The sequence below is a fragment of the Panthera pardus genome, unplaced genomic scaffold, assembly GCF_024362965.1.
Source record: "Panthera pardus isolate Hobbes unplaced genomic scaffold, ASM2436296v1 HiC_scaffold_21, whole genome shotgun sequence".
Classification (NCBI taxonomy): Eukaryota; Metazoa; Chordata; class Mammalia; order Carnivora; family Felidae; genus Panthera; species Panthera pardus.
In genome coordinates, this window is record NW_026526777.1 from 60,832,906 (window position 1) to 60,854,120 (window position 21,215).

At 38.7% G+C, this 21,215-nt stretch overlaps 1 protein-coding gene across 2 annotated transcripts in view; it reads left to right on the forward strand.

Annotated features, from left to right (window-relative positions):
* Positions 1-21,215, forward strand: part of FMN2 (formin 2) — a 376,950-nt gene that overhangs the window by 16,706 nt on the left and 339,029 nt on the right. The window lies entirely within an intron of this gene.

The window sequence follows — 21,215 nt, forward strand, 5'->3', positions numbered from 1 at the left end:
GGCACAGCCAAGTTTCTTAAGCCAAATCTGGGAGATGTGCAACGTAGCCAAGTTTCTAACACTTCCTCTTTATTAAATCCAATCAGTAACTAAATCTTGTTAAAATACATCTAGGAACATTTTTAAAAAATTTTTATTTTTTTATTATGGGGGTGGGGTGGGGAGAGAGAATCCCAACAAGGCTCCATTCTGCCAGCACAGAGCCTGATGAGGAGTTCGATTCCAGGAATCGTGAGATGATGACCTGAACGGAAATCAAGAGTCAGACACTTAACCGACTGAGCCGCGCAGTTACCCCTATCTCAGAACATAGTTTTAAAGATACTCATCCTGTTCTTTCCAGAGGGATGTTTAATGCTCTTCTCACAATTATTTAATGGCTCTCTAGTGACTTCAGGGGCAAATTTTAAACTTCAGGTATGTATCCAAGAAGAAAATTGAATGTGCTCAGAATGGAGGAGCTACATTTGCTAGCAGTTGTATGATTTAACATAAAGGAGGTTGTCCCTTATAGAATGTCCAGCCTTGGAATGGATGATGGATGATCTTGAAAGGAGTGATTTCACTGTTCAGAAACTGGATGGAGATTTATTGGGGAGCTCCTAACTCTGGAGAGGCTGAACTGATAGCCACTAACAGTCCTTCCAATAAGAAAAGACAACGATGTTGATTTCTAAATAAAGTAAGAGCAGCAGCTGTGGTCTGTATGTCTCATTCCTTTGATTTGGGACTGCTTTAAATATGTAAAAAACTTTGGCTAGAGGTATTTTAGAAGCTGCCATTTATTAGATTCACTTGTATGGATTTAACATAATAGATTAAGTTTTTTTTTTCTTTTAGAGGCTCCTGGGTGGCTCAATCAGTTGAGTGTCCCAATCTTGATTTCAACTTAGGTCATGATCCTGGTGTTGTGGGATTGAGACCTGTGTTGGGCTCCGTACTGAGTGTGGAGCCTGCTTAGGATTGTCTCTCTCTCACTCTCTCTCTCTCTCTCTCTCTCCCTCTCCCTCTCCCTCTCCCTCTCTCTGCCTCTTTCCCCCATTTGCACCCTCTCTCTCTAAAATTAAAAAAAAATTAAAAACTAAGTTTTTTTTTTCTTTTAAAACATTTCCCTCTGACATGTCTATTATTTTTTTCCCTTTGAACGTTGATTTGCTTCATGAGCTTTTAAAAAATTCCCAAATAAGTCCATATTCTTAACACAGGTCCTAAAAAATGGTTGTTAGTCACTATCATATATGTTCTGTGACATTCTTTGGCCAATTTTATTAGATTTATTCGATTAAATTTCTTCATCTGTTTTTGTCCTATTTCAGATTAATTTGATTACTTGATTCCTTGACTAATCAGAGTTGCATGATTTCTTTTTTTTCTGCAAAAGAAAAAAGCCTTGATGGAAGCTGAATATGAACTTTATATACATTTTAATATATTGTGTAGTGACCCTAGTCAGAGGTCTGTATACCAAAGGCACTTTTATTTTGCCTTATTTATTTATTTATTTATTTATTTATTTATTTAAGAATAGTTGGCACATGATGTTACATTAGTTTCAGTTTGTTTTTTATTTTTTTAATGTTTATTTTATTTCTGAGGGACACAGAGACAGAGAGAGACAGAGCACAAGCTGGGAGGGGCAGAGAGAGAGGGAGATACAGAATCCAAAGCAGGCTCCAGGCTCTGACCTGTCAGCACAGAGCCCGATGCAGGGCTCCAACTCACAAACCGTGAGATGATGACCTGAGCCAAAGTCAGACGCTTAACTAACTGAGCCACCCAGGTGCCCCTCTGCTGTGCCTTTTATTCCTGTGACTTGCTCATTAAAAACTAGAAGGCTGTATATCTCTTTCCCTTCATCTGTGTTTCCCAATTCCACCTCTTCCCCCTCTTCTGGTAACCATCAGTTCTCTGTATTTATAGGTTTGATTCTGCTTTTTGTTTGTTTATTCATTTTTTTCTTTTTGGATTCTACTTATGAGTAGAATTTTAAGGTATTTGTCTTTCTCAGTCTGACTTACTTCACTTAGTGATAATACTTTTAGGTTCATCCATGTTGTCACGATGGAATGTTGCCATCATTTTTTCTGGCTGTGTAATATTTCATTGTATGTAATACCACATTTTCCTATCAACTCATTTATTAATGAGCACTTAGGTTGCTTCCATATCTTGGCTATTGTAAATAATGCTGCAATAAATATACATGTGCATATATCTTTTCCTATTAGTGTTTTCATTCTCCTTGAGTAAATACCCAATAGTGGAATTACTGGATCATATGGTATTTCTATTTTTAATTTTTTGAGGAACCTCCATACTATTTTCTATAGTGTCTGTACCAATTTAGATTCCCACTAACAGTGCAAGAGGATTCCTTTCTCTCTACATCCTTGACAACACTTGTTATTTCTTGTCGCTTTGATTTTAACCATTCTAACAGGTGTGAGGTGATATCTCATTGTGGTTTTGATTTGTATTTCCTTGATTATGAGTGATGTTGAGCACGTTTCATGTGTCTGTTGGCCATCTGTATGACTTCTTTGGAAAAATGTCTATTCGGGTCCTCTTCTCTTTTTTTTCTTGAGGAAGAGAAAGAACATGAGTGGGGGTGGGGAGGGAGAGGAAGAGCAACCAAGAGAGAGAATCTTAAGTAGGATCCACGCCCAGTGCAGAGCCTGAGTTGGGACTTGATCTTACAACCATGAGATCATGACCTGAGCAGAAATCAAGGTTGGACGCTTAACTGACTGAGTCATCCAGATGCCCTGTCTTCTCATTTTTAAATCAGATTTGTGTGTGTGTGTGTGTGTGTGTGTGTGTGTGTGTGTTAATTTGTATAAGTTCCTTATATATTTTGAATATTAACCCATTATTGGATTGAGCGTTTGCAAATATCTTCTCCCATTCTGTAGTTGTCTTTTTAGTTTGTTGATGGTTTCCTTTGCTGTACAAAAGTTGTTTTTTGTTTTTTTTTTTTTGTTTTTTTTGTTTTTTTTTGTTTTTTTTTTTTTCTGTAGTCCCAATAATTTATTTGTTTTCCTTACCCTAGGACACATACCTAGAAAAATGTTGCTACAGCAGATGTCAGAGGATTTTTATGATTTCAGATCTCACATTTAGGTCTTTAATCCATTTCAAGTTTATTTTTGTGTATGATGTTAGAAAGTAGCCTGGATTCATTTTTTTAAATTTTCATTCTTATTATTTTTATTTTTTAAAGTATAATTTATTGTCAAATTGGTTTCCATACAACACCCAGTGCTCATCCCAAGTGCCGTCCTCCCTTGCCCATCACCCACTTTCCCCTCCCCCTACCTCCCATCTACCCTTAGTTTGTTCTCAGTCTGCTATGCTTTGCCTCCCTCCCTCTCTGTAACTTTAGTTTTTCCCCTTCCCCTCCCCCATGGTCTTCTGTTAAGTTTCTTAAGATCCACATATAGTGCAAACATATGGTATCTGTCTTTCTCTGCCTGGCTTATTTCACTTAGCATAATACCCTCCAGTTCCATCCACATTGCTGCAAAAGGCCAGATTTCATTCTTTCTCATTGCCAAGTAGTACTCCATTGTATATATAAACCACATCTTCTTTATCCACTCATCAGTTGATGGACATTTAGGCTCTTTCCATAATTTGGCTATTGTTGAGAGTGCTGCTGTAAACATTGGGGTATATGTGCCCCTATGCATCAGCACTCCTGTATCCCTTGGGTAAATTCCTAGCAGTGCTACTGCTGGGTCATAGTGTAGATCTATTTTTAATTTTTTGAGGAACCTCCACACTGTTTTCCAGAGTGGCGGCACCAGTTTGCGTTCTCACCAGCAGTGTAAGAGGGTTCCCATTTCACCACATCCTCGCCAGCATCTATAGCCTTGTTCATTTTAGTGACTCTGACCACCGTGAGGTGATACGTCATTGTAGTTTTGATTTGTATTTCCCTGATAATGAGTGACATTGAGCATCTTTTCATGTGTCTGTTTGCCATCTGGATGTCTTCTTTGGAAAAGTGTCTATTCATGTGTTCTGCCCATTTCTTCACTGGATTATTTGTTTTTTTGGGTGTGGAGTTTGGTGAGTTCTTTATAGATGTTGGATACTAGCCCTTTATCTGATATGTCATTTGGAAATATCTTTTCCCGTTCTGTCAGTTGCCTTTTAGTTTTGTTGATTGTTTCCTTTGCAGTGCAGAAGCATTTTATCTTGAGGAGATCCCAAGAGTTCATTTTTGCTTTTAATTCCCTTGCCTTTGGAGATGTGTTGAGTAAGAAATTGGTGTGACTGAGGTCGGAGAGGCTTTTTTCCTGCCTTCTCCTTTAGGGTTTAGATGGTTTCCTGTCTCACATTCAGGTCTTTCATCCATTTTGAGTTTATTTTTGTGTGTGGTGTAAGAAGGTGGTCTGGGTTCATTCTTCTGCATGTTGCTGTCCAGTTCTCCCAACACCATTTGTTAAAGAGACTGTCTTCTTTCCATTGGATACTCTTTCCTGCTTTGTCAAAGATTAGTCGGCCATACATTTGTGGGTCCAATTCTGGAGCCTCTATTCTATGCCATTGGTCTATGTGTCTGTTTTTGTGCCGATACCATACTGTCTTGATGATTACAGCTTTGTAGTAGAGGCTAACGTCTGAAATTGTGATGTCTCCCATTTTGGTTTAGTTTCTTCAATATTACTTAGGCTATTCGGAGTATTTTACGGTTCCATACAAATTTTAGGATTGTTCTAGCTTTGAGAAGAATGCTGGTGCAATTTTTATTTAGATTGCATTGAATGTGTTGATTGCTTTGGGCAGTATTGACATTTTAAAAATATTTATTCTTCCAATCCATGAGCATGGGATGTTTTTCCATTTCTTTGTATCTTCAGTTTCTTTCATGAGCTTTCTATAGTTTTCAGCATACCGATCTTTTACATCTTTGGTTAGGTTTATCCCTAGGTATTTATTTTAGGGTTCTTGGTGCATTTGTGAATGGGATCAGTTTCTTTATTTCTGTTTCTGTTGCTTCATTACTGGTGTATAAAAATGCAACTGATTTCTGTACATTGATTTTGTACCCTGCGACTTTGCTGATTTCATGTATCAGTTCTAGTAGACTTTTGGTGGAGTCTGTCGGGTTTTCCATGTAGAGTATCATGTAGTCTGTGAAAAGTAAAAGTATCTTTGCCAATTTTGATGCCTTTTATTTCATTTTGTTGTCTGATTGCTGATGTTAGGACTTCCAACACTGTGTTAAACAACAGTGGTGAGAGTGGACATCCCTGTCATGTTCCTGATCTCAGGGGGAAAGCTCTCAGTTTTTCCCCATAGAAGATTATATTAGCTGTGGACTTTTCATAAATGGCTTCTGTGATTAAGAATGTTCCTTCTATCCTGACTTTCTTGAGGATTTCATCAAGAAATAATGCTGTATTTTGCAAATGTTTTTCTGCATCTATTGACAGGACCATATGGTTTTTATCTTTTATTTTATTAATGTGATGTATCACATTGATTGATTTGCACATATTGAACTAGTTCTGCAGCCCAGGAATGAATCCCACTTGATCATGGTGAATAATACTTTTGATATGTTGTTGAATTCGATTTGCTAGTATCTGGTTGAGAATTTTTGCATCCATATTCATCAGGGATATTGGCCTGTAGTTCTCTTTTTTGCTGGATCTCTGTCTGGTTTGGAAATCAAAGTAATGCTAGTTTTATAGAATGATTCCACATGTTTCCTTCCATTTCTATTTTTCGGAACAGCTTGAGAAGGATAGGTATTAACTCTGCTTTAAATGTCTCGTAGAATTCCCCAGAAAAGCCATTTGGTCCACGACTCTTATTTGTTGGGAGATTTTTGATAAATGATTCAGTTTCTTCAGTAGTTATGGGTCTGTTCAAAATTTCTATTTCTTACAGGTAGAGTTTTGGTAGTGTGAGTGTGAGTGTGTTTAGGAATTTGTCCATTTCTTCCAGGTTGTCCTGTTTGTTGGCATATAGTTTTTCATAGTATTTTCTGATAATTGCTTGTATTTCTGAGGGATTGGTTGTAATAAATCCATTTTCATTTATGATTTTATCTATTTGGGTCTTCTCTCTTTCCTTTTTGAGAAGACTGGCTAGAGGTTTATCAATTTTGTTTAATTTTTTCAAGAAACCAACTCTTGGTTTCATTGATCAGTTTTTCTGGGTTTTTTTTTTTTTTTTGATTCTGTATGTTTATTTCTGCTCTGATCTTTATTATTTCTCTTCTTCTGCTGGGTTTGGGGTGTCTTTGCTGTTCTGCTTCTAGTTCCTTTAGGTGTGCTGGCTGTTAGATTTTGTATTTGGGATTTTTCTCGTTTCTTGAAATAGGCCTGAACTGCAATGTATTTTCCTCTTAAGACTGCCTTTGCTGCATCCCAGAGGGTTTGGATTGTTGTATTTTCATTTTTCATTTGTTTCCATGTATTTTTTAATTTCTTCTCTAATTGTCTGGTTGACCCATTCATTCTTCAGTAGGATGTACTTTAACCTCCATGCTTTTGGAGGTTTTCCAGACTTTTTCCTGTGGTTGATTTCAAGGTTCATAGCATTATGATCTGAAAGTGTGCATGGTATGATCTCAATTCTTTTATATTTACTGAGGGCTGAATTGTGACCCAGTATGTGATCTATCTTGGAGAGTGTTCTATGTGCACTGAGAAGAAAGTATATTCTGCTGCTTTGGGATGTAGATTCTAAATATATCTGTCAAGTCCATCTGGTCCAATGTATCATTCAGGGCCATTGTTTCTTTACTGATTCTGTGTCTAGATGATCTGTCCAATGTTGTAAGTGGAGTATTAAAGTCCCCTGCAATTACCACATTTTTATCAATAAGATTGCTTATGTTTGTGATTAATTGTTTTATATATTTGGGGGCTCATGTATTCTGCTCATAGACATTTATAATTGTTAGCTCTTCCTGATGGATAGACCCTGTAATTATTATATAATGCCCTTCTTCGTCTCTTGTTACAGTCTTTAGTTTAAAGTCTAGTTTGTCTGATGTAAGTATGGCTACTCCAGCTTTCTTTTGATTTCCAGTGTCATGATAGATAGTTCTCCATCCCCTCAATTTCTTAAAAAAAAATTTTTTTAAATGTTTTTATTTATTTTTGAAAGAGAGAGAGAGGGGGACAGAGCATGAGTGGGGAAGGAACAGAGAGAGAGGGAGATACAGAATTCAAAGCAGGCTCCAGGCTCTAAGCTGTCAGCACAGAGCCCGATGTGGGGCTCAAACTCACGAACTGTGAGATCATGACCTGAGCTGAAGCCAGATGCTTAACCGACTGAGCCATCCAGGCGCCCCCATCCCCTCAATTTCAATCTGAAGGTGTCCTAAGGTTTAAAATGGGCCTCTTGTAGACAGCAAATGGATGGGTCTGTTTTTTTTTTTTTTTTAATCCATTCTGATACCCCATGTATTTGATTGGAGCATTTAGTCCGTTTACATTCAGTGTTATTATTGAAAGATATGGGTGTAGAGTCATTATGTTTTCTGTAGGTTTCATGCTTGTAGTGATGTCTCTGGTACTTTGTGGTCCTTGCAACATTTCACTCACAGAATCCCCCTTAGGATCTTAGAATCCCCCTAAGGGATCAGTAGATAGATCTGTTACTACCCTTATGTGTGTCTACCTTTCTATGTTAAAGCCCGTTTATTCCCAGATGCTTTCAGAATTCTCTCTTTATCCTTGTATTTTGCCAGTTTCACTATGATATGTCATGCAGAAGATCAATTCAAGTTACATCTGAAGGGAGTTCTTTGTGCCTCTTGGATTTCAATGTCTGTTTTCTTCCCCAGATTGGGGAAGTTCTCAGCTATGATTTGTTCAAGTGCACCTTCAGCCCCTTTCTCTGTCTCTTCTTCTGGAACTCCTATGATACTGATATTGTTCCGTTTGATTGAGTCACTTAGTTCTCTAATCCCTCTTCTTGATCCTGGATTTTTTAATCTCTCTTTTTCTCACCTTTTCTTTTTCCATATTTTTATTTTCTAATTCACCTCTTCTCTCCTCTGCCTCTTCAATCCACATTGTGACTGCCTGCACTTTATTTTGCACCTCATTTATAGCATCTTTTAATTCATCATGACTATTTTTAAATTTCTTGATCTCTGCAGTGATAGATTCTCTGCTGTCTTCTATGCCTTTTTCAAGTCCAGCGTTAATTTTATGATTATTATTCTAAAGTCTTGTTCAGTTATATTGCTTATATATGTTTTGAGTAATTCTTTAGCTGTCACCTCTTCCTAGAATTTCTTTTGAGGGGAATTCTTCCGTTTCATCATTTTGGCTAGTTTTCTGACCCTTGTGAATTTTAAAATCTTGTTATGTGCTCTGCACCTGCAAGCACTGCTCTATTTAAGGGGGGGTCATACACTGTCCAGGGCCTGGCCCTTCAGGAGGTCTTTTTTGGACAGTGTTACTTGCTCTCTGTTGTTGTGACTTTGGTTATTTTATTTCTCTACTCACAGTGATGTTTTGGACCCTCCACAAGTTGTGCTTTGATTTGTTCCTTGAAGTAGCCTTGAACTATCATTTCTCATGTTTTCCAGTTTTCTTCCTGGTAGATTCAGTTTCCTTTCCTCCCAGATTCTTGGGGTTCAAAGTCCTTTGGCATCAGCACTTCTTTGTTTGAGAGACGACTTACATAGGGATCCCCCTACTTCTCCACCATGTTGGCCATGGTTTCATTTTTTTTAAGTGTAGCTGTCCAGTTTTTCTTGCAGCATTTATTGAAATGACTTTCTCTTCTCTGTTGTATATTCTTGCCTCTTTTATCATAGATTAATAGACCATATAATCATGGGTTTATTTCTGGGATCTCTAGTCAGTTCCATTGATTTATGTATCTGTTTTTGTGCCAATACCATTCTGTTTTGACCTACAGCTTTGGAATATATCTTGAAATCTGGGATTGTGATGCCTCCAGGTTTGGTTTTCTTTCTCAGGATTTCTTTGGCTATTTGGGTTTTATTTGTGGTTCCATATAAATTTTAGGATTATTTGTTCTAGTGTTGTGAAAAGTGCTGCTAGTATTTTGATAAGGATTGCAGTAAATCTGTAGATTGATTTGGGTAAGTAGTATGGACATTTTAACAATATTAATTTTTCCAATCCATTTGTATGGAATATCTTTCCATTTGTTTGTCATCTTCAATTTCTTTCATCAGTGTATTATATTTTTTCAGAGTACAAGCTGTTCACTTCTTTAGTTAAGTTATTCTTAGTTATGTTATTCTTTCTGGTGTAATTGTAAATGAGATAGTTTCCTTAATTTCTCTCTCTGCTACTTCGTTATTAGTGTATAGAAATAGTACTGATTTTTGGGTATTGATTTTGTATCCTGTCAGTTTAGTGAATTCGTTTATTACTTCTAGTAACTTTTTGATGGAGGCTTTAGAAATTTCTGTGTATAGTATCATGTCTTCTGCAAGTAGTGACAGTTTAATTTCTTCTTTACCAATATGGATGCCGCTGCTGCTGCTGCTGTCTCCTCCTCCTCCTCCTCCTCCTCCTCCTCCTCTTCTTCTTCTTCTTCTTCTTCTTCTTCTTCTTCTTCTTCTTCTCCTTCTCCTCCTCCTCCTCCTCCTCCTCCTCCTCCTCCTCCTCCTCCTCCTTCTTTTCTCTCTCTCTCTCTCTCTCTCTCTCTTTTTTGTCTGATTGCTGTGGCTAGGACTTCTACTACTATGTTGAATAAAAGTGGTGAGAAGGGACATCCTTGTCTTGTTCCTTCCTGACCTTAGATTTTCACCATTGAATATTATGTTAGTTGCGGGTTTTTCATAAATGGCCTTTATTATGTTGAGGTATGTTCCCTCTAACCCCAGTTTGTTTAGAGTTTTTATCACAAATGGATGTTGTACTTTGTTAAATGCTTTTTCTACATCAATTGAAGTGATCATATGATTTTTGTTTTTCATTTTGTTGATGTGGTATATGACATCAGTTGATTCCAAAGTCACTTTTTTAATGCTCTCAGTGTGACGTTTTATTATAATTGATGTCAAATACATTTATTACCACTCTTTTCCATATTGTCAGTGTCAGGTAACAAATTGCACCAAAAATGAGTCTAAGTTCACCACACAGAGCAGTCAACTTCTACAAAACAATTATAAAGGTACATATTATTGAGGTCTCAGAAAACGAGCACATCTGCAGGCCAATCTGCAAGTGTTTTATAAAGTTTAAATATTGACGTGTTTCTTTCTTGCCTGGAATTTTGAGCTGATGATGTGCTCAGAGGAGGGAGCTTCCTTGAAAAGTGTCTAGTCCATGCTGTCTACAGATGGAGGGGGTTCTGTCCAGGGAGAACAGAGAGCTTCATTCTCGTTCTGTTCATATCCCTTCATGAGCTGAGGTTATCTTCTCTGCAGGTAGGGACTGAGCGTTAGTTATCCTCGTGTGTCCTATGACTTGTTTTTCCTATGATGTGTTCAGTGATTTGACTATAGATTTGTCTTGCCTCAAAACAACCCTAGGTATTTATGCTAAGGAGGTCTTCCTCTTATTGTAAAACTTGCAGCATTGGTATCTGAAACTAGACCTGTTAGTTTCTATTTGATCGTAATTGGACTGTCATACATGCTTTTTCTTATTTCTCCAGCACAGACCATCAACACATGATGATACACAATATGTGATATCTCTGTATTCACCAGGATACTAAAGTTAAGCAATTATCTTTAATGTCTAACGCTAAATTTGCTTGCCAACAACTCATTTCCTCTTATTATTTCAGTTGATAGATAATATGGGCTATCAGAAGAAGTTTATTAGGTAGATACAGCTGAGCTAGAAGATCAGGAAAAAACCTAACATAATAAGACTTCTGCATAATTCTCTTTTTGTGTAAGATATGGAACTTATGTTGACCCCTTTCAAAATACAGCAGTCATATTCTGTTCTTCTTTCAACCATTAAAAATACACAAAAGGAAAAAAAAATACCAATGATGTGTTTGTAGGCTCTTAGAGTATAAATTTAAAGCAGGTAATTCTTTTCTTTTATGCTTTAATTTAATTTTTTAATTATTTTTCAATATAATTTATTGTCAAATTTGTTTCCATACAACACCCAGTGCTCATCCCAAGTGCCCTCCTCAATGCCCATCACCCACTTTCCCCTCTCCCCCAACCCCCATCAACCCTTAGTTTGTTCTCAGTCCTTAAGAGTCTCTTAGGGTTTGCATCCCTCCCTCTCTGTAACTTTTTCCCCCCACTCCCCCCCCCCCCCCCGCCATGGCCTTCTGTTAAGTTTCTCAAGATGCACATATAGTGAAAACATATGGTATCTGTCTTTCTCTGCCTAGCTTATTTCACTTAGCATAATACCCTCCAGTTCCATCCACGTTGCTGGAAATTGCCAGATTTCATTCTTTCTCATTGCCAAATAGTATTCCACTGTATATATAAACCACATCTTCTTTATCCATTCATCAGTTGATGGACATTTAGGTTCTTTCCATAATTTGGTTATTGTTGAAAGTGCTGCTATAAACATTGGGGTACAAGTGCCCCTATGCATCAGCACTCCTGTACCCCTTAGGTAAATTCCTAGCAGTGCTATTGCTGGGTCATAGGATAGGTTTATTTTTAATTTTTTGAGGAAACTCCACACTGTTTTCCAGAGTGGCTGCACCAGTTTTCATTCTCACCAGCAGTGCAAGAGGGTTCCCATTTTGCCACGTCCTCACCAGTACCTATAGTCTCCTGATTTGTTCATTTTAGCCACTCTGACGAGTGTGAGGTGGTATCTCAGTGTGGTTTTGATTTGTATTTCTCTGATGATGAGTGATGTTGAGCATCTTTTCATGTGTCTGTTGGCCATCTGGATGTCTTCTTTGGAAAAGTGTCTATTCATGTCTTCTGCCCATTTCTTCACTGGATTATTTGTTTTTTTGGGTGTGGAGTTTGGTGAGTTCTTTATAGATTTTGGATACCAGCCCTTTATCTGATATGTCATTTGGAAATGTCTTATTCCATTCTGATGGTTGCGTTTTAGTTTTGTTGATTGTTTCCTTTGTAGTGCAGAAGCTTTTTATCTCGATGAGGTCCCAATAGTTCATTTTTTGCTTTTAATTCCCTTGCCTTTGGAGGTGTGTTGGGTAAGAAGTTGCTGCAGCTGAGGTCAAAGAGGTTTTTTCCTAAAGCAGATAATTCTAAATGAAGGATGTTATGGGACATAAAACACCAAATTCACACTTAGCCCTTACCCATGTGTGACCTCGGATTTATCACTCAAATATTTGAGTACATTGTCATAGCGTATTATTATTAGTAAGGGACAGGGAGCATGTTTTCATCCTGATTATTTCTTCTGCTGGATCTATTTGGCAGATGATAGATTGTAAGTGTTTGGTTGTATCTTGTCTTTGCAGCTCTCTTTCTAAACAAAAACACACACATTTCCACTAAGGATGTTTAATTAAGATAGTATGTTCTAAATAGACTAAATTTAAAGTACTGCTTCATGAGCCTTAGTCATTGTAAGTACATCCTTAACCCCAGCAGGATGCAGACCATGTGGTCTATTTCTTTTATATGTTCATAGAGAATGTTGGTTAGAAGCTTTGCCCAGAACTGCTGGCTCACTCAGAAATGGGGGCTCCCTAGAATACAAATTAGGAGAGCAGAGTATGAGTCCAGTTTTGGCACTGCCACCCTCCATTCTGTAGGCCGATTCTAGAACCTTTTCATTCCTCAATCGTTTTGAAATCATGATGGTAAACCCTTGATTTGCTTCACATGCTGACTCGATGTGGAAGTGCTCTTTATATTGTATCATTCTGTCCCCAAAACAGGTTTTCTCCTTTTTATAGTGTCACTGCGTGCTGCCCAACAGAACTCCAGGGAAGGGACTCATGATTTTACTTCTTCCTCATGTGTGAGGATCACTGCATTTGGCCTTGTTTCCGTGTTTGTCCAGCCCCGTGAATTTTGCTTAGCAAAGCAAGAGGAGTATTTGAGGGTGGTCTATGACTATAAAGCTGATACCACATGCTAAAGTGAATACTCTTTACTAATTATGGTGTTTAAGTGTATTTTAGAGGAGGGAGAGGGGATCAATTAAAAAATAATTGGAAAACATTAGTGATTAATAAGTTTCCTGTCATTGGATATTATTTAAAAAAAATTTTTTTTAACGTTTATTTTTATTTTTGAGACAGATCCAGAGCATGAATGGGGGAGGGTCAGAGAGAGGGAGACACAGAGTCTGAAACAGGTTCCAGGCTCTGAGCTGTCAGCACAGAGCCTGACGCGGGACTCGAACTCACGGACCGCGAGATCATTACCTGAGCCGAAGTCGGCCGCTTAACCGACTGAGCCACCCAGGCGCCCCGGATGAATGTTATTTTTGACATGAATATAACAAGTACAGTAAAACAAATAATGCAAGTTAGAAGAAAACAAAAGTTAGGAATTCTAGAAAGTAGAGTCTTAAAATTACCTAGTTGATGTCATTAAAATCCACTGAATGTAAAACAAAAAATAAAAACAAAAATGAAAACTTGATGGACAAAGATATTTTAATCTATGATCACCATATATCATAATTTTTCTAATGCTTTTAGATTAGAGGTACATTCTTAGGATTCCATTGATTACTTATCATTTCCTTCCTGTAGGTTGAGCCAAATTTTTACTTATCCTAGTTAAGAGTACAGAACCTTTGAAATGAATCTTGATAAAAAAAAATAATAGGTCATATTTACTGGGCACTGTGTTAAGTCTGTTAAAAAATTATTTCAACTTAATTCTTGCACCAATCATATGAGGTAATGAAGATGATTATTTCTAGTTATAGATGATGAAACTGAAGCTTAAGAGAAATTGAGTAGCTTCTTTGAAGCTATAGTTTGAACAATGGTAGCATCAGGAAGGGCACCAAGACATTTGGCTTCCGTAGCTTCAAGTTATGTTGCTGTACCATGCTTTGTCCCCGGGTGTATTTTGTGAACTCTAGAGGTATATTGCATGCATTTTCAGTGGAAAAGAATGGGCAGAAAATGAAAGAATTGCTTATGGGTTTACTCTTCTAGATTTCTTCAGGCTATATGTTAGGTATGTAATTTGTATGATCTGTGAGATGAGTCTGCCTTAGATGAAGATAGTGTGCACTTCGGTAAAACTCCTAACGTCCCTGGTCCTACCTTTTCTAATTGATGAAATGACAGTTAGAGACTGGGTTTGAAAGATAGAAAAGACCGTTCCTCTCACTGGGTCTTTCCTTTGGGTCCAGGGCAGGAGGGAGGTAAAAGGGAGAGCCTGAGAAAATTGACCCTTCTCCTGCCCGTGCACCTAGAGTCATAAATCCACCAGAGACTAATTCTTATGTACCTTCTAATGTATGTGTGCTAGAGAGAATGATTTTATTGGCCTTTGGGAATTTTCTCAAGTTTTAGTGTTGCTGCAGCTACAAGGGGAGTGTTGCTTAGGCTGTGGGGGAACCTGGGTCTTCATTTACCTGTGCTTCCCATTTGCATTTCCTTGATAAGTAGTCCTGGGCTGCATGCACTCCTGAAGGGTCATCCGTGGCTGACTATGTGGCCTTGGCCCTGGAGGGTACTGCCTGCGAGGAGGCGGCACCCCCACCAGCCCCTGTCATGCTCACCTGCAGTTTTTCATAACTTGTTCATTAAGCAAATAGCTTTTTGGCAAACTGACTTAGAGATGCTTTGCACCTAGTAAGAGCTCAGTAAATATTGTTGATTAAATAATGAATGAAACTATGAAGTAAAATGAAGCTTTGAATAGCTGAACACTTGAGAAAGTTATACTTATTCATATTCTAGGACCAATTACTTTCATTTTTTGGTGTGACCAACGTGTCTTGGTCTAGTATAGATGTATTGACCAAGGAGGAATGTGAGGGGATCCGGAGTCACAGGGCACCCTGAATTGTGTGTGGTAGTGGGTGCGGAAGGGAGTGCCAGAGGGAACCTGGGACTCTGTGTCCACATCCCAGCCAGCCAGTCTGCACAGGTAAGAAGTACGCTTAAGTTCAGAAGGCTTTATGTCAGTTCAGTCTCCCCAATTTCGATTCAGGGCATCTCATGCAGTAGGCTAGTGTGTCCCAATTAAATCCCCAGTCATCAACTGTGAGAAGATAAACAGAAGTCCGTGTCTCTGTCTGCTGCCTGTGCCGCGGTCAAATCACATTCCCTGGTTAGGAAGAGGGTTCAGTACAGTGCGGCTAGAGTGCAGGTTCTAGAAAAAGTAAAAACTTTTCGTGTTCCTACAACAATCATTTGACTCTTTAATAAACTGAACTCACATCTCCTGTTTTTGTAGAATAACGAAGACACCTTGTTTAGCTTTGCAATCTTAGAGTCACATGTTATACTGACTGAGCCAGCCAGGTGCCGTTTATTTATTTGTTTATTTTGCTTTGTAATCTTGACTATTTCACATATTTGTGACACATATTTCCATGTCATTAATCTTTGTAATGGCGTAATTTAAGATATTTGTTGTGAAGATTTAATCATATATACTGGCAGAGGTATGATGAGCCCACGTACCCATCACCCAACTTCAATAGTTACCAATACCATGATGGTTTTATCTGCCTCCCTCAGACTTACTTTCTCATGGGAAAATTTGAAACCAATACCAGGCATCATGTTAGTTTAATTTCAAATACTTCAGGATGTGTCTCAAAAGGGGACTTTTTAATATGCTATAATGCCATTATTATACTGAATGCAAATAGAATTTGTTGCCTAATTTTTCTGGTAGTCAGTCCATTTTCAGAACTCTCTGATACCTTAGATTAAAAGTTATGTCCAATATGACACATGATTCAATCCTCTTCTCTTTTTGTCCCAGGGGTTGGGAATAGCATGTGTGCTTGATGGGCAATACTGTATACTTTCTAAACCCATGTCAGGAGATTCACTGTGTCTGCCTGCTTTAATTTTATTGAGGCTGTGAATGATTCATGGGTTTGGGGGTGGCAGCTTGATTCCTTCTTTGCAAATTTTTCACTTTGACTTTTTCTCTAATGGGTTTCCCATCCATTTGCTATTCATTAAGTGACCATTGGGGAATGCAAAAGGACTTAATTAGAGATCGCATCATGGTGATTTTTTAATTTTGTCATTTTTTGTCCCTTTTGGCTAGAACTTTTCTATATTGAAAACTTTTCTTTGTTCACTAGATGTTATATTACCTTGAAATACAGTTCATACTGGAAATGTTTCTTTTATTTCCCATTAGTTCTCTGTTATCAGTGATGATTGGTGCCCTAGAATTCTCCAGAGATACCTATTTTTATTTTCTTATTCCTTTTCTTATACTCAATATGTTTAAATTCATTGAGTTATTATTTTTTCTATAATAGCATGATTTTAATGGCTACGTATTTAGCCATGTATATAAAGCCATCTTTGTTTTAATGCTGTGGTTTTTTTTGTCGCACATTTTAATTTCTTTCATTATTTTTTACTATTACTAATCCATTTATTATTGTAGCAGGAGCTGTGCTAAGCACTTTACATGTATTTTGTCATGTAATCTTCACAGTAATCCTGTGATGTAACACTCTTTGGTTATATCTGAATATTTACCTAGGATTGATTCTCCGCAGTTGAATTTTAGGGTCAAGGAGTGAACTTATTTTAAGATCATGGACACACATTGCAAAATTGCTCTGCAAAACTTCTCCTGTTAATGATGTTGCTGCTTTCTGGGTTTCAGCTTACCTTGAGTCCAGGTTGAGGAACAAAAAAATTGACAAACTCCTTGCCCATGCCCATGCATACCTGCCTCATGAATTTTTTCCAAGTATGATGTCACTCTGCCATACTCAGTTGATGCAGTGACAAAAAAATCTGCCCTGGTTTCAAGGAGAGGAGCGTGTATTGGCTGGGTGAGATTACACAAAGCAATAAGAATAAGCATGGAATGAGCCAGGACATGTTGAGTAGAGAAAGCAGTAAAGGGGACTTGAGAGACAGTGGCCGGTGAGATCCAGAAAGTAAAGTATGGTATCATAGAGATGATAGCAAAGAATTCTAAGAAGTAAGAGTGAGTCAACGATGAAAATTTTCTGAGAGATTAAGAAACTGAGTAAGATGAAGATAAATATTATTGATACGGTGTTGGCTACCAGTTTCTATTGTATGGTGGGGATAGAAGTCAAACTGATGTCTCAAATTAGGGTGGGCTGAGCCAGGAGTGAGGGGCTAGAGGTAGTAAGTGTAGGTAATTTTGGTCAGTAGTTTTGATGTGAAGGGAAATCAAGAAATGGGACAGTAGTGGGGGGTAAGGAGTGATGTGGGCTAAGGGAGATTTTCGTTTTAAATTAAGTATGTTCGTGTGATCTAGAAATGTCCACTAAAGATGGAAATGTTCCTTATTCAGGAGAGAGAAGGAATAGTGAAAGAAGTGAATTCCAGACCATGCCATAAGGAATTCGATCTAGAACACTGAGGGGAAGAACTTGCTTTTGTTTGGAGCAGGGCCTTCTTCCTCTATGAGGAAGGCAGAGAAGGGTATCAGTGTAGATGTTTTTGCATATTCACAGTTTCTCTTGGTTTCTTCCATTTTCTCAGTGAATTATTTGAGAAGATCATTATCTCATCATTGAAAGGGCTGGGTTGGGGCACTTGGGTGACTTAGTTGGTCACTTAGTTGGTTGAACGTCCAACTTCAGCTCAGGTCATGATCTCGCAGTTTGTGGGTTCAGTCCCCACATCAGGCTCTGTGCTGAGGGCTCAGAGCCTGGAGCCTGCTCAGATTCTGTGTCTCCCTCTCTCTCTGCCCTTCCCCAATCATGCTCTGTCTCTCTGTCACTCAAAAATAAATAAACTTTAAGAAAATTAAAAAAAGAAAAGACTGGGTTAAGGGGGGAGGAACTGTATATGATTGTGTTGGAGACTATATGCTTAGATGTGAATGCAGAGCGGTGTTGGGCCTAATTGAGGTTTATAGTCATGATAATAAAGTGAAAGCAGACAATGGGTGCATGTCTTTCCTTCACAGTGACCAGTTGCTCTGGTTCAGGCAAAGAAAAGGTGGATGTCTAGAATGGAACAAATTGGGGTTTGGGAATTTTACTGGCTCCCATGGGGGAGAGGGGCAGGGGAGCTGCAGTGTTTGAATGGTACGATTACAGTGGTGGGACATGGAATTTAAGCAGGTGAGGAAGGGAGTGATGGATTGTGTGACAGTGGCAGGGATGATAGACTCAAGATCCCCGTGGAGGATGGGCCCTCAGAAGGGGTTCTAGAATATGAGTTGAAAGGATAGAAGGCAGTGGCCAAGGATTAGGTGTTCCTTCCAGACATTTGTACATATATTGATTAATTTATGATCAAAACATTAATTGAGCAACTACATGTCAGGTCTTTCTTGAGATACTGGGTAAAAGGTGGTAACCAAACAATGGAGTCTGCGAAAATGGAGTTTACGTTCCAGGAGGAAGAGACAGATCACAGACTCACAAAAATTCAAGAGCTGAGATCTCTGAAGAATAAAGAGGGATAGTGTGAAAAAGAGTGACTGACAATGCTATTTGAGAAATGGAGGGTCAGGAAGTTATCTCAGTGGAAAAGACAACTGAGCAGAGTCCTGAATAAGATGAAATAGTGAGTCATTCAAGTATGTTGGAAAGAGTGTTCTAGTACAAAAGTCTCTCAGGTAAGCATGAGCTCTGTGTGCTAAAGAGGAGGAGGCCTGTAGGTCAGAGTGCCCTCAGGGAGAGCAGGAAAAGGTGACAGGAGGGGAAAGGCCTCTTGAGTCATGGTGACAGTTGGGTTTTTGTCTGAGGTTGATAGGAAGCCATGGAGGGCTGGAGTAAAGTTTGAAATTGGTCTTCTGAATGGGTTGCCTGTGTGGGGGAAGAGAAAGCACTGACTGGAGGCAAGGATTCAAGATCTCAGATGAGTTTTCTCCCTGGGTGTTGGTTTGATCTCCATGTGGATGTCAGAATCACTGATAAGAGTAGAGGTGGAAAACAGAGCAGTTGAGTCAGGAGGTAAAGTATTCAGTGAATGGCAGGGAGGGGATCAGGAATGACAAGAATTCAGTGGATGGAAGAAAGGAGAAGGAGGACAGCTGGTCTAGCCAGTGACAGGTCTAACCATGCTGATGGTTTTGGAGAATAAATCACTTGAAATTGCTAATGGGGATCAAGGAAGTCACTCACTCACTTCCTACCCCTAATATATGTGCGATTTGATACAAAATGTGTCCTTGTGAGAGGGCTGCTGGAGAAGGACTCACGTGGCAGCCAGGTTACTTTCCATGCAATCAGGTGAGGTTCCCTTCAGAGAGGTTGAGGCAGGGATTCTCAAGCTGGGGTGATTTTGCTAGCTGGGGGACATGTGGCAATCTGAAGACACTTGGCGTCTTACAATGGGAGGTGCAGTGGTTATGCTGCTGGCATCTATTGAGTAATAGTGAGTGATGCTGCCTACATCCTACAATGCACAGGACAGCACAGGACAGAGAATTATCCATCCCAAGGTGTCCGTGGAGTTGTGGTTGAGAAGCCCTGGATGAAGGCTTGAGGGTTGTGTTTGTTCATCATGGAGCTGAAATTCCAGGGAGGAACTTCCACATTATTCCATACCCTTTTTGATAATTTTTGGCTTGATACACATACACATTTACTCACTCACACTTAAATACTCTCATATATGAAAGGTCCTATCTCCCTTACTTTCTGTCACACGAAGTTTCTGAGTTACAGGAAAGAACTACTTCATTTTCTGGCTGTTTTCAGTCATAAGATATATAAAATGGGTATACCACAACAATTAATCACTTCAGAATTGAGGAATATGGTTTCCTCCATGTTTGGTTCCAGCTAGATGCAGGGAAACTTATGTTCTGTAGAAAAAAAAAATCCTTTGTTTCTTCTCAGAAAATATCCTGGGAGACCAAAGGATGTTCTCTAAGTGATCTAAAGGAGTGAAGAAAATAAAAAGGCCTCTTTTGCCCTTCTTTGTTATTCCACTTATCAGAGGTAGATTTTGAAATGAGTTTTGTTGTACAAACAAAAATAGGAAGAGACATCAAAATTGTATGATTAGTCTCCTGACAGACATTTATACATTTGAAATTTAGTTGTTCTAACAAGTACAGACCTGTGCCTGGTTTTGCATAGCCCTAAGCTAAGGATGCTTTTTACATTTTAAAGCTGTTCAAAATGAAAATGAAGAAGAATATGCAGCAGAGACCTTATGTGGCCCTCAAAGACTAAAATATTTATTGTTTGATCCTTTATAGAAAGAGTTTGCTTATCTCTGGTATAGAGGTATTTCCTTCCCAGTTCTGACTATGATAGGAACAAGTCTTTGTCACAGAATCACAGCATTGCATTTATTCAGAAATCCTAAAAATATTTATTAATGCTTCTTATGTGTGAGAGGCCATATTTGCAGGATATATGCTGGCTGTCAGGGAGTTTATTTTAGTGAGAGGTATAGATATTAAATAAGTACACACATGATTAAAATAATTAATTACACAAAGAACTAAGAAAGGCGCCAAAAGAGTATGGAAGGGGGTCACTGAAGGCTTTTTTGAATAAGCAATTTTAATCTAAATTTGAAGAATGAATCCACTAATTACAGGGAGGGGCAGGAGCAGGGCAAGAACTGAGGGAGCAGTTGTAGCCCTGGGAGGGATGCCAGAAATCTGCTGTGTCTATCATAGTTGACTAATGCAGAAATGAGCTGGATGAATTTCTAAAGGGTAATAAAGTAGAGCGTGAGTGGTATCAGAAAGGATTAGGGACCTCCAGCCATTGTGTTCTCCCTGATGAGTCTGAGGTATAGCTGGGATTGAGAACCATGGCACTAGGTGGAACCCAGCCCTCTTGGTCCTCGGCCAGTGTCCTGTTCTCGTGCCTGTCTTCTCTGGTCTCTTCTAGGGAAATAAAAGCTGAAGTTTGCACCTACCATAGAGCTATGGTTCTGAGGATCATATGAAAAAAATTTGTCTGACATATTTGCTGGCTCTTTTCTTGGGGGTTGGGGCCTTTCCCTGCCTCCTGTGTCCTCATTCTCTGCCCTTCTCTATTGCCATGCCAGAGACCATGAATGTCAGTCACTGACATTTCTTAGTCCACTTGGTGGTTGCTAACTGCTCCCTCAGGGAGCCATTAGCAGGGTAAATGAAGAGAGGAAGGAGGGTTACCAATGAAATCCCAAAGGCTGGGCACTTCTTTAGGTGGAAATATACTTCTTCAGGA